The sequence below is a fragment of the Astatotilapia calliptera genome, unplaced genomic scaffold (assembly GCF_900246225.1).
Source record: "Astatotilapia calliptera unplaced genomic scaffold, fAstCal1.2 U_scaffold_33, whole genome shotgun sequence".
In the NCBI taxonomy this organism is placed as follows: Eukaryota; Metazoa; Chordata; class Actinopteri; order Cichliformes; family Cichlidae; genus Astatotilapia; species Astatotilapia calliptera.
In genome coordinates this window covers 73,928-91,166 of record NW_020535771.1, presented here as the reverse complement: position 1 = coordinate 91,166, position 17,239 = coordinate 73,928, and the positions used below count along the sequence as shown (strand labels likewise).

The 17,239-nt window shown below is 46.1% G+C and overlaps 1 pseudogene; it reads right to left on the bottom strand.

Moving 5' to 3' along the window:
* Positions 1 to 16,914, bottom strand: part of LOC113018028 (NACHT, LRR and PYD domains-containing protein 12-like) — a 99,097-nt pseudogene extending 82,183 nt beyond the window's left edge.
* Positions 16,915 to 17,239: the final 325 nt, after the last annotated feature.

Sequence of the window (17,239 nt, the reverse complement as noted above, 5' to 3'; positions counted from 1 at the left end):
TACAGACCATAAATATGGAGTCCAGCTGTGTTTGATGCTGCTGGGCAGACTGACCACTGGGAACCTCTGAGCTCTGCTGGTCCACTCTGTGGAGGAACCATGAAGAAGTAGATCAACACAGGATAAAAATTCAGTAGTTTCTGCTCAAATAACTTCATCTGAATCAAGTACAGGTTTGTCAAGTTTCAACTCTCATATAGTGAAAATATTGGGCATTTTCGGTCTGTTTTTATGTCCATTATGTGCGTATAATGGACAATACATTTACATAACGTTCTGGCTGAATTACAAAACAGAGGTGGCTCATGACAGACGAAATGGTGCACAATGATCATTTAACCAAATACCCTACATGTATGAAAAATTACCCGGAGTGTGTGCATTTATAATCTAGTTTGATAGAGTTAGTGTGCTCATCTCTTCCCAGCACAACCAGTTTGGCTTCAAACCAAAGCATGGCACTGACATGTGCATATATGCACTCAAGGAAATAATCAGTATGTATAGGGCTAAAAATTCATCTTCCTCAATGTGTTTCATTGATGCCTCCAAAGTTTTTGATCAAGTGAACCACAGAAAACCTTTTGATAAATTCAAGTTACAGGAGCTCCTGGATATATTGTGAACAGTTTGGTACGGAAGCTGCTCTGCCAGCAGCCTTAAATCACTACAGAGGGTGGTGAAGGCATCAGAGCACATCACTGGCACGAGGCTTCCTGCCATTCAGGACATTTATCCTCAGCGATGCCTCCGTAAAGCACACAGCATCATAAAGGACCACAGCCACCCAGCACATCAGCTCTTCTCCTTGTTACCATCTGGCAGACGTTACAGGAGCCTGTCTGCTCGGACTTAAAAACAGTTTTTACCACCAAGCCATACGACACCTCAACCACAACACTTAAACACACAACACAGCACTCAGAAGCTACCCTGCAGCTTCACAAGTACTCTGTTTAATCTACACTGGTCACTTCACTTTATTGTTATTGATATTTATATTTAAAAGTGCAATACTTTGATTTTCTGCTGCTCATTCCTGTGCAATTGTCATGGTCCTGGGTCGGTGACCCAGCGCTTTTAGTTTGTTATCATTTTCTAGGTGATGATGATGGTTTGAGTTCTATGTGTTATATTCGGTCTGCCTTTGAGTCTGCGTCTGTGTCTCTGTCTGTCTATGATGTCACCCCGTCTGTTTGTGAAGCTGTCTGTTTAGATCTGTGTCTTGTTTGGTTCCCCGTGTCTGAGTTTCCTGTTTTATTGTGAAGGTCTGTGTCTGATGTGAGTGTGTTCAGTTTACATTCGTTCTAGTGCGCATGCGCCAACCAGCGTGCAGCCTGTTACAGTCGCTCCTGCTTTTCTCTTAGTTTAGCTCTTTTTTCTTACGTATTCTTTTTTTTTTCTGACTTGTATTTTCCTCCGTTTTCTATCTCTTACTCAATCATGTGGATTGAGAGAGTTTTTGTTCTTCTGGTGGCCGTGGAACTGTTATTTTTATCAAGGAACGGGACATCTCCTACACTCACGGACTGTTTACTCCAGAGATCAGCTGATCGCCCTGATGCGCCGGCCGGCTCGCTGGCCAGGACCGCAGAAGTACCAGCTGAAATTTGGAGGAAAACACATCGGGGATGCAGAGGTCAAGGACAGAAGAGAAGAAAAAAGGTGATGGTGAGACAGCAGAGGCTCGAAGCGAGGAGGAGGTTTAAACCGTGTCTGCCGTCTATCGTGATGGGTAATGTGCAATGTTGGCAATTAAAATCGACGAGCTCTCAGCACTGGTACGGAGTCAGAGGGAATACCGAGAGTGTAGCCTGATGTGTTTCACCGAATCATGGCTGCACCAGGACATTCCCGATGAGAATGCTTCCGTGGAAGGCTTCCACACTGTTCGGGCGGACAGGGACAGCATCGCTAGCGGTAAGCGGAAAGGAGGTGGGCTTGCTGTTCTAGTTAACAACCGGTGGTGTAACCCTGCCAACATAACAATCAAAGAAAAGATTTGTTGCCCGGACACTGAACTGTGTGCTGTTGGACTCAGGCCGTATTATTTACCCAGGGAATTCTCTCACGTCATCTTGGTGGCTGTTTATGTACCCCCCTCTGCTAACCCCACAGCTGCATGTGACACTATCCACTCTGCCATAGCTCGGCTACAGACTCAGCACCCGAGTGCCTTTATTGTGATCTCGGGTGACTTCAACCATGTATCACTGGACAATACACTACCAACATTCAAACAATATGTGGACTGTCCCACCAGGGGAGAGAAAACTTTAGACTTACTGTATGCTAATGTCAAGGATGCATACAGCTCCTCCTCCCTCCCCCCACTTGGTAGGTCAGATCATAACCTGATTCACCTCACCCCCTGCTATGTGCCAATTGTGAGGAGGGAACCTGTGACCACCAGGACTGTCAGGAGGTGGTCAGAGGAGGACTTAGCAGAACTACAGGGCTGTTTCGAGGTGACCGACTGGGAAAACATTCACCGCCGAGGACATCAATGGGCTTACTGAGTGTATCACAGACTACATAACTTTCTGCACCGACTCCATTGTTCCAGCTCAGACTGTTCATTGTTACCCAAATAACAAGCCGTGGGTGACTAAGGACATCAAAGCCCTCCTCAACAACAAGAAGAGGGCTTTCAGAGGGGGCAACAAAGAGGAGGTGAGGAAGATCCAGGTGTTACTAAAGGACAAGATCAGAGAGGCTAAGGACAATTACAGGAGGAAGCTGGAGTGGAAACTCCAGCAGAACAGCATGAGAGAGGTGTGGAGGGGCATGAAGACCATCACTGGATTCAGGCCAACCAACAGCAGGGGAGCTGAGGGAGGTGAGAATAGAGCCAACGAGTTGAATCTGTTTTTCAATAGATTCGACACCACAGTGTCTGCTCCCACCCCCACAACCTCACCTGCAGTCAGCCTGGAATCCAGAGCCACACCACTGTGCCAGCCTCTCTCTTCACATGTTGCCTCCTGTGAGATTCCTGACACCCCTCCCCCCACCCATCACCTTCACTCAATACCAGGTTGAGATGCAAATGAGGAGACTTCACTCAGGCAAGTCTGCTGGACCAGACGGAGTGAGTCCCCTTGTCCTCAAGACCTGTGCCCCCCAGCTGTGTGGAGTCTTTCATAAACTGTTTATGCTGAGTCTGAGTCTGCAGAGGGTCCCGGTGATGTGGAAGACATCATGCCTCGTCCCTGTACCAAAGACGCCACGTCCCAGTGGCCCCCAGGATTACAGGCCCGTGGCACTGACCTCCCACATCATGAAGACCCTGGAAAGGCTCATCCTGGACCAGCTGCGACCCATTGTAAGACCACACCTGGATCCCCTTCAGTTCGCTTATCAGCCTCGTCTCGGAACTGAGGACGCCATCATCTACCTGCTCAATCGTGTCTACACCCATCTGGACCAGCCGGCGAGCACTGTGAGGGTCATGTTTTTTGACTTTTCCAGTGCTTTCAACACCATCAGGCTGACCCTCCTGGGTGATAAGTTAGCAGCGATGCAGGTGGATGCTTCTCTGGTGTCCTGGATTGTTGATTACCTGACAGGAAGACCACAATATGTACGTCTCCCACAGTGTGTGTCTGACAAGGTGATCAGCAACACAGGGGCACCACAGGGGACTGTCCTCTCCCCCTTCCTCTTCACCCTCTACACCACAGACTTCAGCCACTGCACAGAGACCTGCCATCTTCAGAAGTTTTCTGATGACTCTGCGGTGGTTGGATGCATCAGCAGGGATGATGAGACAGAGTACCGGGCTGTGGTCGACTCCTTTGTCACGTGGTGTGAGCAGAATCATCTGCAGCTCAACGTGGCAAAGACCAAGGAACTGATCGTGGACTTCAGGAAGACCAGGAAACACTTGACCCCTGTTTCAATCCAGGGGGTCAGTGTTGACATTGTGGAGGACTATAAATACCTTGGAGTACACATTGACAATAAACTGGACTGGGCTAAAAACACCACAGCACTTTACAGGAAGGGCCAGAGTCATCTCTATTTCTTGAGGCGACTGAGGTCCTTCAACATCTGCCAGAAAATGCTGAGGATTTTCTATGAGTCTGTTGTGGCCAGTGCGATCCTCTATGCTGTTGCATGCTGGGGGAGCAGGCTGAGGGTCGCAGATGCCAACAGACTTAATAAACTAATCCGTAAGGCCAGCAATGTTGTGGGGATGGAGCTGGACTCCCTCAAGGTGGTGTCGGAGAGGCGGATGCTGTCCAAGATAAAGACAATGTTGGATAACACCTCCCACCCACTCCATGACATGCTGGTCAGTCACAGGAGCTCGTTCAGTGAGAGACTGAGATTACCGAAAAGCACCACTGAACGACACAGGAAATCATTCCTGCCTGTGGCCATCTCCCTGTACAACGCATCCACTTAACACACTGTTTGCTGCTACAGCTACACATGTTTCTTTTCCAACTATTTATTTATGAGTGACTTATGTATGTATGTATGTATGTGTATATATATGTATATATTGTACTATTCTTAGTTAGTGTATTGTCTGTCTTGTCTTAATGTTGGTTTAAAATGGAGCACTGTAACAAAAAATAATTTCCCCCAGGGATCAATAAAGTATTCTGATTCTGATTCTGATTCTGATTTCCCTTGTCCCGTCAGCTCTGATTTCTCCCAGCTGTGTTGCCCTCCTGTCCCTCATCCCCTGTTTACTGGTGTGTGTATTTAAGCCCTGTGTGTTCTCCTGCCTGTTGCCGGTTCGTCTGTATTACTCTGTGACAGTCTGTGGTCCACGGTGTCCTGTCCCTCGTCTGTGTCTCTCTGCCTCTCACCGCATGCATTTTGGGTCCTCCTTTTCCTCCACACCACACGGCTCTCCCCGCCAGCCGTGACAGTACGAACCAGCCAGACATGGACCCAGCGGCATCCGCACCTCCCGAGGAGCTTCGGGAGGAACTAATTGACTCTGTTTCCAGGTTGGTTAACCTGTGGCTCGAACATAAGGGAGAGGAATTTCACCGCGCTGTAGAAGCCAGGCTACAACAATTAATCTCTGCTCACTCCTGGCTACTGGACTCTCTTCATCCGCTCGCACAGAATTTCATACTTAACGAACTTCACCTCCACCCTCCAGCCGCTATCGCTTCCCGACCAAGCCCGGCGGTGAATGTTTTGCACTGCCCGCCGGGGAATCTGCGGCCCGGCCCGCCGGATGTGGAATTACCCGGCCGGTCGGCGCTATCCCCGAGACGGAAGCGACGTTCCCGCCACCGATGCCCATCGCCACAGCCGGGTCCTGAGACTTCTGAGGTGCCGGCTGTGGTGAGTGGAAAAGACACCCTTTCTGTTTCTCTGGACTTCGTGACTTTTTATTCTGGGGCCGTTTTCTGTGCTGCCAGTGAGGGTAACGGCGTTTTCCCTGGCTCGCCTGCAACCATTAATGAGAATGTGTTTCCCTAGACCGTGGCTGCCCAGCCTGAAGCTCGGTTAGCTGCCCAGCAGCCACTAGCTCAGTTAGCCATTCAGTCACCACCTCCATCACATTCAGCCTCACGACCCATAGCTCAGTCATTACCACAGCCAGACTTATTGGAAACTATGTTACAATCCATAGCCCAGTCAATAGCTCAGTTGGTAGAAGACTCATCAGCCTTGTTATCAGCTAAGCCATCATCTTCACCAACTCCTCCTTTACAACAAGTTGAGTCAATCCAACCCGAAAAGGACTGTTTTTCATCTGTTCATTCCAAACGGAGAGACAAACCACACAATATTGTAATCAGCCCTCAACAGCTGGCCAGTTCAGAGACTGTGACGCCCTCCAGGGCCTCCCCAGAGGCTGGGTTTCAGCCCCCAGCCGACTCTGGATCCCTGGAGGTTAAGAAGCCAGCTGAGGACTGCACCCGGCTGTCACTGCCTGAGCAGAGTCAATGCTCTGGGCAGCTGCAGCCTGCTATGTGTTTGCCAGAGGCCACTGTGCCTGCTGGTTCTGTTCTGTCCCTGCCAGAGGCCCGTGTGCCTGCTGATCCTGTTCTGTCCCTGCCAGAGGCCCGTGCGCCTGCTGGTTCTGTTCTGTCCCTGCCAGAGGCCCGTGCGCCTGCTGGTCCTGTTCTGTCCCTGCCAGAGGCCCGTGAGCCTGCTGGTTCTGTTCTGTGCCTGCCAGAGGCCCGTGTGCCTGCTGGTCCTGTTCTGTCCCTGCCAGAGGCCCGTGTGCCTGCTGGTCCTGTCCTGTGCCTGCCAGAGGCCCGTGTGCCTGCTGGTTCTGTTCTGTCTCTGCCAGAGGTCCCCGCACCTGCTGGCTCTGAGACTGTCTTCGCTGGGGGGCCCGAGGAGCCCGTCCATCTTCCTGCCTCGTCAGCTGGAGGGCCCGAGGAGCCCGTCCAGCTTCCTGCCTCGTCAGCTGGAGGGCCCGAGGAGCCCGCCCACCTTCCTGTCTCGTCAGCTGGAGGGCCCGAGGAGCCCGTCCAGCCTCAAGACTCGTCAGCTGGAGGTTCAGGAGAACCTAGCCAGCTTCCTGCCTCGTCAGCTGGAGGGCCCGAGGAGCCCGTCCAGCCTCAAGACTCGTCAGCTGGAGGTTCAGGAGAACCTAGCCAGCTTCCTGCCTCGTCAGCTGGAGGGCCCGAGGAGCCCGTCCAGCCCCAAGACTCATCATCCTCGCCCGCTGCAGTCTCATCATCCTCGCCCGCTGCAGTCTCATCATCCTTGCCCGCAGCAGCCTCATCATCCTCGCCCGCAACAGCCTCCGCATCCGCTTCATCCTCGCCTGGGCCAGCTTCAGCATCCTCGCCTGGTCCAGCTTCAGCATCCTCATCAGCATCATCAACGTTGCCTGGTCCAGCCTTCGTGTCTTCATCCTCGTCTGGTCCAGCCTCCGTGTCTTCATCCTCGTCTGGTCCAGCCTCCGTGTCTTCATCCTTGTCTGCAGTGGCCTCCTCTTCAGCTTCACCAGCTTCGTTTGGCCCAGCCTCCGCATTTGCTTCAGCGTCGCCTGGCCCAGCTTCGGCTTCAGCCTCTGCCTCGTCTGGTCCAACCTCCGCTTCGCCTGGTGCTGCAGGGGCCACGCAGCCTTCGGGTCCCCTACTACCACCTCCACATCGTTGGTCATCTGCCAGGCCGCTTGTTGAGCATCATCACCACTGTGGCCGCCCTCCGGACTTCTGTTGCCGCCACTGCCTTCCGCGTGGCCGGCCTCCAGGCTTGCATTCCCGCCGCTGTTGCCGTCCACACGATCGGCCCCCGGAACTGCTTCCTCGCCGTTGCCGTCCGCACGGTCGGCCTCCGTAACTGCTTCCTCGCCGTTGCCGTCCGCACGGTCGGTCTCCGGAACTGCACTGTTTTGGCCTCCTGCGCTGTCGGCCCCCTGAACTTGGCCATCTGGGCCTTTTTGGACTCTGTCCCTCCGTCCTGGGCCCCCTCCGCCCGCCCTGGTGTGATTGTTTTCTGTTTTGTTTTGGTCCGTTTTTGTGTTTCTGCTGGGCTGTCTGGACCCAGCCCTTGAGGGGGGGGGGGGGGGGGGTACTGTCATGGTCATGGGTCGGTGACCCAGCGCTTTTAGTTTGTTATCATTTTCTAGGTGATGATGATGGTTTGAGTTCTATGTGTTATATTCGGTCTGCCTTTGAGTCTGCATCTGTGTCTCTGTCTGTCTATGATGTCAACCCGTCTGTTTGTGAAGCTGTCTGTTTAGATCTGTGTCTTGTTTGGTTCCCCGTGTCTGAGTTTCCTGTTTTATTGTGAAGGTCTGTATCTGATGTGATTGTGTTCAGTTTACATTTCCCTTGTCCCGTCAGCTCTGATTTCTCCCAGCTGTGTTGCCCTCCTGTCCCTCATCCCCTCATTACTGGTGTGTGTATTTAAGCCCTGTGTGTTCTCCTGCCTGTTGCCGGTTCGTCTGTGTTACTCCGTGTAAGTCTGCGTTCATCTGCATTCATCCGTGTATCTCTGCGTTTTTGGTATCCTCCGTCAGTCTACGTCTCTCTGCCTTTCACCCCGTGTCCTGAGGATTTCTAGTTGCTCTTTAGTTTTCCCAGCTTAGGTTTCCGTTAGTTTGTCTCATGATTCGTTGTCTGTCCTGCCACTGTCACCTGTAAATAAACCCTCACTCATATCATCAGTCGGCTGTCTGCATTTTGGGTCCTCCTTTTCCTCCACACCACACGGCTCTCCCCGCCAGCTGTGACAGCAATATCCCATCTGCCCTACCGTCATATTTCTTCTCAAGATTTTCTTATTTAATCACTAGAGTACATATATTTATATTTATCTTTTACCATGTCTCTCCAATATTTTGCTCCTTACTATTTTTCTATTTTTTTTATTATTTAATTTTATTATATTTTCTCCTACTGTATCATGCTGCTGAGTGACTGCTGCTCATCAAACACATTTCATTGCAATGTTGACCCTGTGCTAACTTGCATATGACAAATAAAACTGAAAACTGAGATTCAGGATATCTACTGTGTCCACCGAAAAACTGTTTAAACACCATGAAACAGTTTCACCCTATTAACAGAAAAGACCTGGAGGACATCTTAGGTCAACTGAACTCCTCTTGCTGTTTCGATGTCCTGCCAACAAGTTTTTTCAAAAAGGTCTCAAAGACTTTGGAGTCAGACCTGTTACAGATCGTCAACTTTTCTTTAATATCAGGTGTGTTTCCAGAACCACTAAAAAATTGCTGTAATAAAACCTATACTGAAAAAGGACGATCTTGACAAGACACAAATGACCAACTACAGGCCGATCTCAAATCTCCCATTTTTAAATAAGATCATTGAAAAAGCAGTTCAATTACTTCTTAAATTGCTCCATGCTCCCACTGGCACAGATTATAAAGAACAACAAAATAAACTATCACAGCTATGCAGATGACACACAAATATATATCACAATGTCACCAGGAGACCGAGGCCCTGTACAGGCTCTTGGTAAATGCATTGAGGAAATTAATGACTGGTTGTGCAACAATTTTCTCCAGCTAAACAAAAACAAAACTGAAGTAATAGTCTTTGGTGCCAAAGAAAAACGATTACAGGTCACCAGAGAACTTCAATCTATACATCTAAAAACCACAAACCAGGCGAGAAATGTGGGTGTAGTGATGGATGCAGACCTAAACTTAGAAAAACACATTAAGACATTAACAAAATCAGCTTACTATCAGAGATATATTCTAAAACACTTCTTCAGCAGAGAATCAGAGAGGAGAAACACAGATTTTCTTGCTAGCAAGGGCAGCCTCCTGAGCCCACACACCAAGAGTGAGACTCCAAGATTCGCAAATGAGAGACTGCCCCAGTCTTTATTTATACTTCAGTGGGTGCTTGTTCCTTACATTGGAATGTGTGTGTGTGTGTGTGTGTGTGTGTGTGTGTGTGTGTGTGTATGTGTGTGTGTGTGTGTGAGAGTGACCCCATAAACAACTTCCCTGATGTCTCAACAATACCTGGAAAAACTAGTGCATGCATTCATCTTTAGCAGGCTTGATTACTGTAACAGCATCTTTACAGGTCTTACAGGTTTTAATTTAATTTAATTAATTTAATTCATTAAACTCATTATCACCCTACCAAGGCAGATACTATAATTATACAGGGAGTGCAGAATTATTAGGCAAATGAGTATTTTGTCCACATCATCCTCTTCATGCATGTTGTCTTACTCCAAGCTGTATAGGCTCGAAAGCCTACTACCAATTAAGCATATTAGGTGATGTGCATCTCTGTAATGAGAAGGGGTGTGGTCTAATGACATCAACACCCTATATCAGGTGTGCATAATTATTAGGCAGCGTCCTTTCCTTTGGCAAAATGGGTCAAAAGAAGGACTTGACAGGCTCAGAAAAGTCAAAAATAGTGAGATATCTTGCAGAGGGATGCAGCAGTCTCAAAATTGCAAAGCTTCTGAAGCGTGATCATCGAACAATCAAGCGTTTCATTCAAAATAGTCAACAGGGTCGCAAGAAGCGTGTGGAAAACCAAGGTGCAAAATAACTGCCCATGAACTGAGAAAAGTCAAGCGTGCAGCTGCCAAGATGCCACTTGCCACCAGTTTGGCCATATTTCAGAGCTGCAACATCACTGGAGTGCCCAAAAGCACAAGGTGTGCAATACTCAGAGACATGGCCAAGGTAAGAAAGGCTGAAAGACGACCACCACTGAACAAGACACACAAGCTGAAACGTCAAGACTGGGCCAAGAAATATCTCAAGACTGGTTTTTCTAAGGTTTTATGGACTGATGACATGAGAGTGAGTCTTGATGGGCCAGATGGATGGGCCCGTGGCTGGATTGGTGAAGGGCACTCAGACGCCAGCAAGGTGGAGGTGGAGTACTGGTTTGGGCTGGTATCATCAAAGATGAGCTTGTGGGGCCTTTTCGGGTTGAGGATGGAGTCAAGCTCAACTCCCAGTCCTACTGCCAGTTTCTGGAAGACACCTTCTTCAAGCAGTGGTACAGGAAGAAGTCTGCATCCTTCAAGAAAAACATGATTTTCATGCAGGACAATGCTCCATCACACGCATCCAAGTACTCCACAGCGTGGCTGCAAGAAAGGGTATAAAAGAAGAAAAACTAATGACATGGCCACCTTGTTCACCTGATCTGAACCCCATTGAGAACCTGTGGTCCATCATCAAATGTGAGATTTACAAGGAGGGAAAACAGTACACCTCTCTGAACAGTGTCTGGGAGGCTGTGGTTGCTGCTGCACGCAATGTTGATGGTGAACAGATCAAAACACTGACAGAATCCATGGATGGCAGGCTTTTGAGTGTCCTTGCAAAGAAAGGTGGCTATATTGGTCGCTCATTTGTTTTTGTTTTGTTTTTGAATGTCAGAAATGTATATTTGTGAATGTGGAGATGTTATATTGGTGTCACTGGTAAAAATAAATAATTGAAATGGGTATATATTTGTTTTTTGTTAAGTTGCCTAATAATTCTGCACAGTAATAGTCACCTGCACACACAGATATCCCCCTAAAATAGCTCAAACTAAAAACAAACTAAAAACTACTTCCAAAAACATTCAGCTTTGATATTAATGAGTTTTTTGGGTTCATTGAGAACATGGTTGTTGTTCAATAATAAAATTATTCCTCAAAAATACAACTTGCCTAATAATTCTGCACTCCCTGTATAGAATACAATACAATACAGTATATAAAATTAACCCTTATGTTTGCCTAACTGAAACAATTTTGTCTATGAAAGAATTCTGTGTTGGGGTTTGGATAGTGTTCTGCTGTCTGCATCTCAGTATTATTAGTTATCACTTGCTGTTGTTTATGGTACCTAATAGTTATATTTATATTTCAGAGCTATGGCCCAGCAGCATGAGCATTTCAACAAAGATGTTATACTACTTCCAATTCCATCATGGGGAGTAGTGTGCAAACAAGGTTCAAAATTATGGTTACACAAACATGGGCACATCCTCAGTGCTTTTGAATTCCAGAAGACCTGGGACAACCAAACTGTCGTGAAACACATCAAGGAAAGCTTTGGTGAACGCATTCCAGAGGATATCAGGTAAAATACTATTGTTTATTGTTACTGTGTGTATTCATGTAATGACTTGTACTTAAAGATAATATACCAAAGTAAAGAAGTTTAAAATATTATTCATCATTATAAAAACATATGGACTATACCAGTAGAATTTAAATGTCATAAGCATACACACAAACAAACAGAACAGTATATAATAAAATACTTAAATAATATTTAAAATATTTAACTAATTAGCAATTGCTGTTGTCCCTATTTATTTTTTGTAGCCTTGAGTTTCTAATGGCTTGTGGCAATAAGCTGGTGTCTCCAAAGCTCCAAGATGGTCAGGAGCTGAATGGGATGCTGATCCTGAAGGTTTTAAAACAAAAGCCCTCTGTGTAAGGCCATCAAGGACACTTTTGGTAAGTTCCTAAAAGAATGAAAAGTAATCATGATTTGGAAAAAAACATGTCAACTATTGGGCTTCTAGAAAAATAGAATATATTTATTTAAAACAAGTGTTTGGGAGCAATCAATATGGATATTTCTTATTTTAATCTTTTTAACATAAGCTATAATTACTTTGATATGTGTTTTTTGTCTTTCTCTGTTGAAGAGTGAATCAGACAGTGTTGGTCAAATTACGTGAAAAAAGTAATCAGTAACTAATTACTGATTAATTCCCCAAAACAGTAATCCCATTACTTTACTGATTACTTATTTTCAAAAGTAATTGATTGCTTAGTTTTCTGGCGATTCTTCAGATGATGAGGATTTAAATCAAGCTATAATTGCGAGCTTGGAGAATCAGATGTGAGTAACAAACATATGTGATTGTGCGTCCAAAGGCTTTAAACATCCGCTTTGTCCGTAACGACAGTATCAAACTAGGGAGCACTGTTTTACTAAAATTCAACATTTCAACATTTTCAGATGAAAATTTGGCTGCTATTTTTCACTGTAACACCCCCACAATGTCATTTTTGTGATGTTCTTGGAGATTCCATTGTTTATATTTATGCTTTTGGTGTAAGGGTATCTAATATACACGTTGTCACTGTGTTTTTGTGCTGCCAGCTGTGAGGGCTCTGCTTTTGCTTTGAGCAGTCTGTTTTTATTTTGTCTCGTGAGGGTGTGTTTGTCAAACGAGATCCACGTCAGTTTGATTTTGTTACCACGAACTTTGTGTGAAGTTCACAACAGGCCACAGGCGCGATCCAGGTGAACGACTCCTGGGATCACCAGGAAATGAACAAAACACCCATTTTCTTCATCTTCTGTGGAATTTCTTTCTGGAGGGAAGGCAGAGGAACACCGCTACGATCTCTAGCACAGGTGGGATATTTGATAATTCCTCACATCCTGGGTTCAGTCAGGACTGCTCCTCAACAGTGGCTCAGATATTTAGGAGCGACTGGAAGTCATAAACCAGAAGAGTAAAACAAAGTGACCATGAACAGAACAGGTAACAGCTGACAGCAGCCACACCCACAGGTGCCATCTTGACAACCCTATGACAGGCAGTCTGGAGCTGAGCCAGCATGAACAGCACTGTGGTTCAGTGTTGTCCTGATGGAGTAACAGCAGCCAGTATGATCCAGGCTTTAGCTGCTGGGTCTCTGTGTGACCTCTCAGACTGTTTAACAGATCAGACACAAAGAGAATCAGAGCAGCTCTGTTCTTTAAAGACAAACATGAACCCACTCAGGTCACACTTTCCCCACAGATATGAGCATCACTGTCCTCAAACAGCAAATGACCAAGTCGAACATTTGGATCTTTTCTCTTTCATTGTTTTCTTTTTAATGAATCTTTGTAACAATCTGAGGATGTTTCAGGTCATATTTATCCAGGAAACACAAACATGTAAAGGAGTCATCACAGCTCTCTGACCTCGTTGCTCCAGGTTCACCACTGAAGTGTGGATTTCGACGTTTGGACCGGTCACTCCTCACAGACGGACAGCTGGACCCTGCAGACTGTGACCTCTGACCTCTGCAGACACAAACATGATTGAAGCAGCTGTGATCACACAGACTGCAGATAATGCAGCTGTTTCCTGTCAGTAACATCCTCTTAGATTAGAGTTCAGCTTTTTACAGGAAAACTGGACAAAACTGATTTTTGTTACAAACTCATTTTCATTTCCTCTCAGCTCACAAACACAGTCAGACAATCAACCAGAGTCAACACTGATTATAATGTCAGTGCAGAATTATTTCTGTTACTCAGTGAGTTCAGCTCTCTGACCTCGTTGCTCCAGGTTCACCACTGAAGTTTGGATTTAGAGGTTTGGACCGGTCACTCCTCACAGACGGACAGCTGGACCCTGCAGACTCTGCTCTGTCCTCCTCTTCCTCCATCATCATCTTCTTGTGGACTTCAGCCAGTCTGAGAGGGAAACCACAAACACTCAGTGAGTTCACATTAACAGGAGTAACTGAGTTACAGTCGCTGACCTCTGACCTGTCATGTAACCTAGAAACCAGGTCATATGATCCATATCAGAGGTCACAGAAACCTGATCTCACCTGCTGGCTCTGACATTTAAGACCTTCCAACAACAAAACACAAAAAGCAAGAAACTGACAGAACATTAGGAACAGCAATGAGTCTGCTACAGTCAGCTCTCTGTAAACTGCGACCTCAGTTTGAATTAAAGCTCTTTTATGGTCACTCATACCATTTAGGATCACATGAAGTTCACACATGATATCTGTGACTGTCCTAGTTTAACATGTAACGTTCATGTTGATGCAGATCTCAGCTCCGAATCAGCTCTGCTTAATTATGTAAAGTTTCTCTGACATCAGGGATCAGACGCTTCCATGAACACACCTCCATGTTTCTGTTTCTCTGACACACTGAATTCAAACAGTCTGAGGAAACAAGGATGAACTTAGAGCTCCTTCAGGCTCTGACTCACTGACATTTGCGACGAGTGGAATAATACCATACAGCTGTTACAACTGCACACATTTTTAAATCTTGGTTTATAACAGCACACGCAGCCTGAAACATGAGCCAGAGCTTTAACTCCTGGATGTAACCCTGACATTGTCCCTGCTGCTGCTCTGAGAACCAGAATCTCTTTCTTTCTTTTCTCGTCCAGGAACATGAGGACCAGCTCATCATCGCTTTGTGTCATTTTCTTTTCACAGTCCAGTTTCTGAGGAGAAATTTTCCATAAAAACATGCTGTTTCTAGGTTACATGGTCATTTCGGATCCGTAAAATTCAGAATTTCATGTCGTTTTCACGCAACGTGTTGAATGTGTAAGTTTAACTTTCGATCCGAGGCTACAGAACAAACATCCAGGACTAATGGAAAAAATGTTTTTCTCTTTTAAAATCAAAGCGACAGCAGAGCGATCAGATAAAGAAACGTCCTTACAAACCAAATATTCACAGCACATTTCTCTTTGTGGCAGAAACATCTGTTTCACATCATGTACAGCGGCCTCACTCAGGGCCTCGTTGGTCCAGCTGTGAGTCCAGTAAAAGTTGAAGTACTAATTCAGTTCCTTTACTAAACTAAAAGTAAAAAGTACAGGTTCTGAAATATACTCAAAGTAAGAAAGTAAAACGAACTCGTTTCTACCACCTGCTTGCGTCCAAAGCTCACTGAACCTTATATTAATATAATAATTAAATATCAGTAGATGGAAATACAAGCTTTTTAATTCTGATTGTACTCAGCTTGAATCAAAGCACAGTTAGTCTGCCTCAGTTTTTTTGCAGGATGTTGCTGGATTTGAAATGACCTGGCACTTTAAAAATGTTTTTCCCTTTATTCTCCTCTTCAGTAGGCTAGCTAGATGCTAAAGTACCACAACTGCAACTTATGGACACCTGCAGTCATTCACTGTCCCACTTTAAACCCACGAGTTTGGCATATGTCATCTCATCTAATGTGACATCTGCTGGTGAGAAGAAGAGGCTGCTTTTCATGCGTTTCTATTGAGGCTTAGCTGTTTGGCGGCTTGTAGTGATGTAAAATAAGAACGCCCCAAAAATGTGTTAAACAGAAAGTAATTGTTATGGTCCTGGATCTCTGACCCAGTGCTCATGTGTTTTGTGGGTTAATTAATATTCTTTGATTTAGTGTTAATCATGGCTCAGTTTCCTTGCATCCCCTGTGTACAGTGGCGGTTTTTGATACGAGCGACATGGACCGCTGCTCACAACTCGCACGATAAAACAAAATAAAAACAAATCAACAAACACAGAAACTGAAGATATCATGATACAGACTAGTAATTTGCCCCGATGTGTTTTCTATACTCTATCACACACATATACGTGAAAAGTGAGCGCGACGGCCCTCGGTGCACCTGGAGTCCCAGAAAGAAGAGAAATCCTAAACAAACCACATCTTTGCACTAAGGTGTCGGTCTGTTAGGTTATGTTGTGGTGATTCTCAGGTTGGGGGATGGGTGTTCATACTGGAGTGCAAAATTAAAACCAATGGAAGATGGACAAGAAAAGGTCAAAGGTCATCAGGCTCTCAGTTTAGAAAAAAGAGAAAAGAAGAGGAGGAGCAAGTGAAAGATAAATGTAAGCAGATGTGACTTGGGATGATGGCAGTTATAACAGGATAACATTCATTAGTAGGGAAACCTGCTGTTTACCTTTGTTAGCCACTTGGCTATGATAGCAAACAGTAGATAGACAGTAGACACTGATGTGGCTTACTGAATCTTTTACACTGTGTTCAGTATTAATTAGCCATTAATTAGAAGAAGAGATGTATTGTTGATTTGTCTGTTATTCTCAGTGTGTGATGAATTATAATGGCTGTTTGTTAGCCAGTGCTATCTATCTGTGCTACCTCTCTGCAGCAGACACAGGCTGGACTTTAAAATCAATGAGACCACCTTTAGACCGGTCACTCCTTAAGGACACACAGCTGGGTCCAGGTTCAGGTCCAGCAGGTCTCCCATGGATCCTGTCAGAGAAGAAAAATGTGTTTTGAGAATGAGCAGAAGGAAACTCCAAAGTAGTGTTTCACAGTGTAAGAACAGAGCGCCACCCAGGGGTCATTTACACTGTGCAGGACTATTGATGGTCCCACTGTGAGCAGCAGGAGTTTAAATGTTGGACATGTTTGATAGAAATAAGGAATAAAGGTTCAGTGACTTCCTTTGAGATGCAGTTTAGAGACCAGGAAACATCAAACAGTTCATTTAAATCAGATAAACTGACATCAAAGAGTTCATGTTGCTAACAGCTCACCTCTCTGCAGCAGACACAGGCTGGGATTTAAAATGAATGGACTGGACTTTAGACCGGTCACTCTGTAAGGACACAGAGCTGGGTGGAGGTCCAGGCTGGTTCCTGTGAATAATGATGCAGCAGTGATGTGAGTGCTGAGCTGTGACATGGAGAAGAGTCATGGACAGTTAGAGATGGTCATCTCACCTCTGAGCTTTGGTCTGGCTCTCATGTTCCCCACACAGAGTGCTTTTAGAGGGAGGGACTCCCTCCTCTCTGTCCTCACACTGATCCATGCTGCTCAATTCAGCTCACACACACTTTCTACCTGCAGAGGAAACACAAATCATTCATGTGCACATCAGCTGAAAGCTGCAGAGGTCGTGTCCAATGTGTTGGACTAACATCTGAGACGCAGCTTTCATCAGTTCACTACAAAAAGTGTCACAGAGCCGAGTTCAGCCTCCTGCAGCATCTGGACTCCCCAGGAACCTACGCCACCACCCCCATCACCTCTGTGGACTCATTCCGCTTCCTGGGT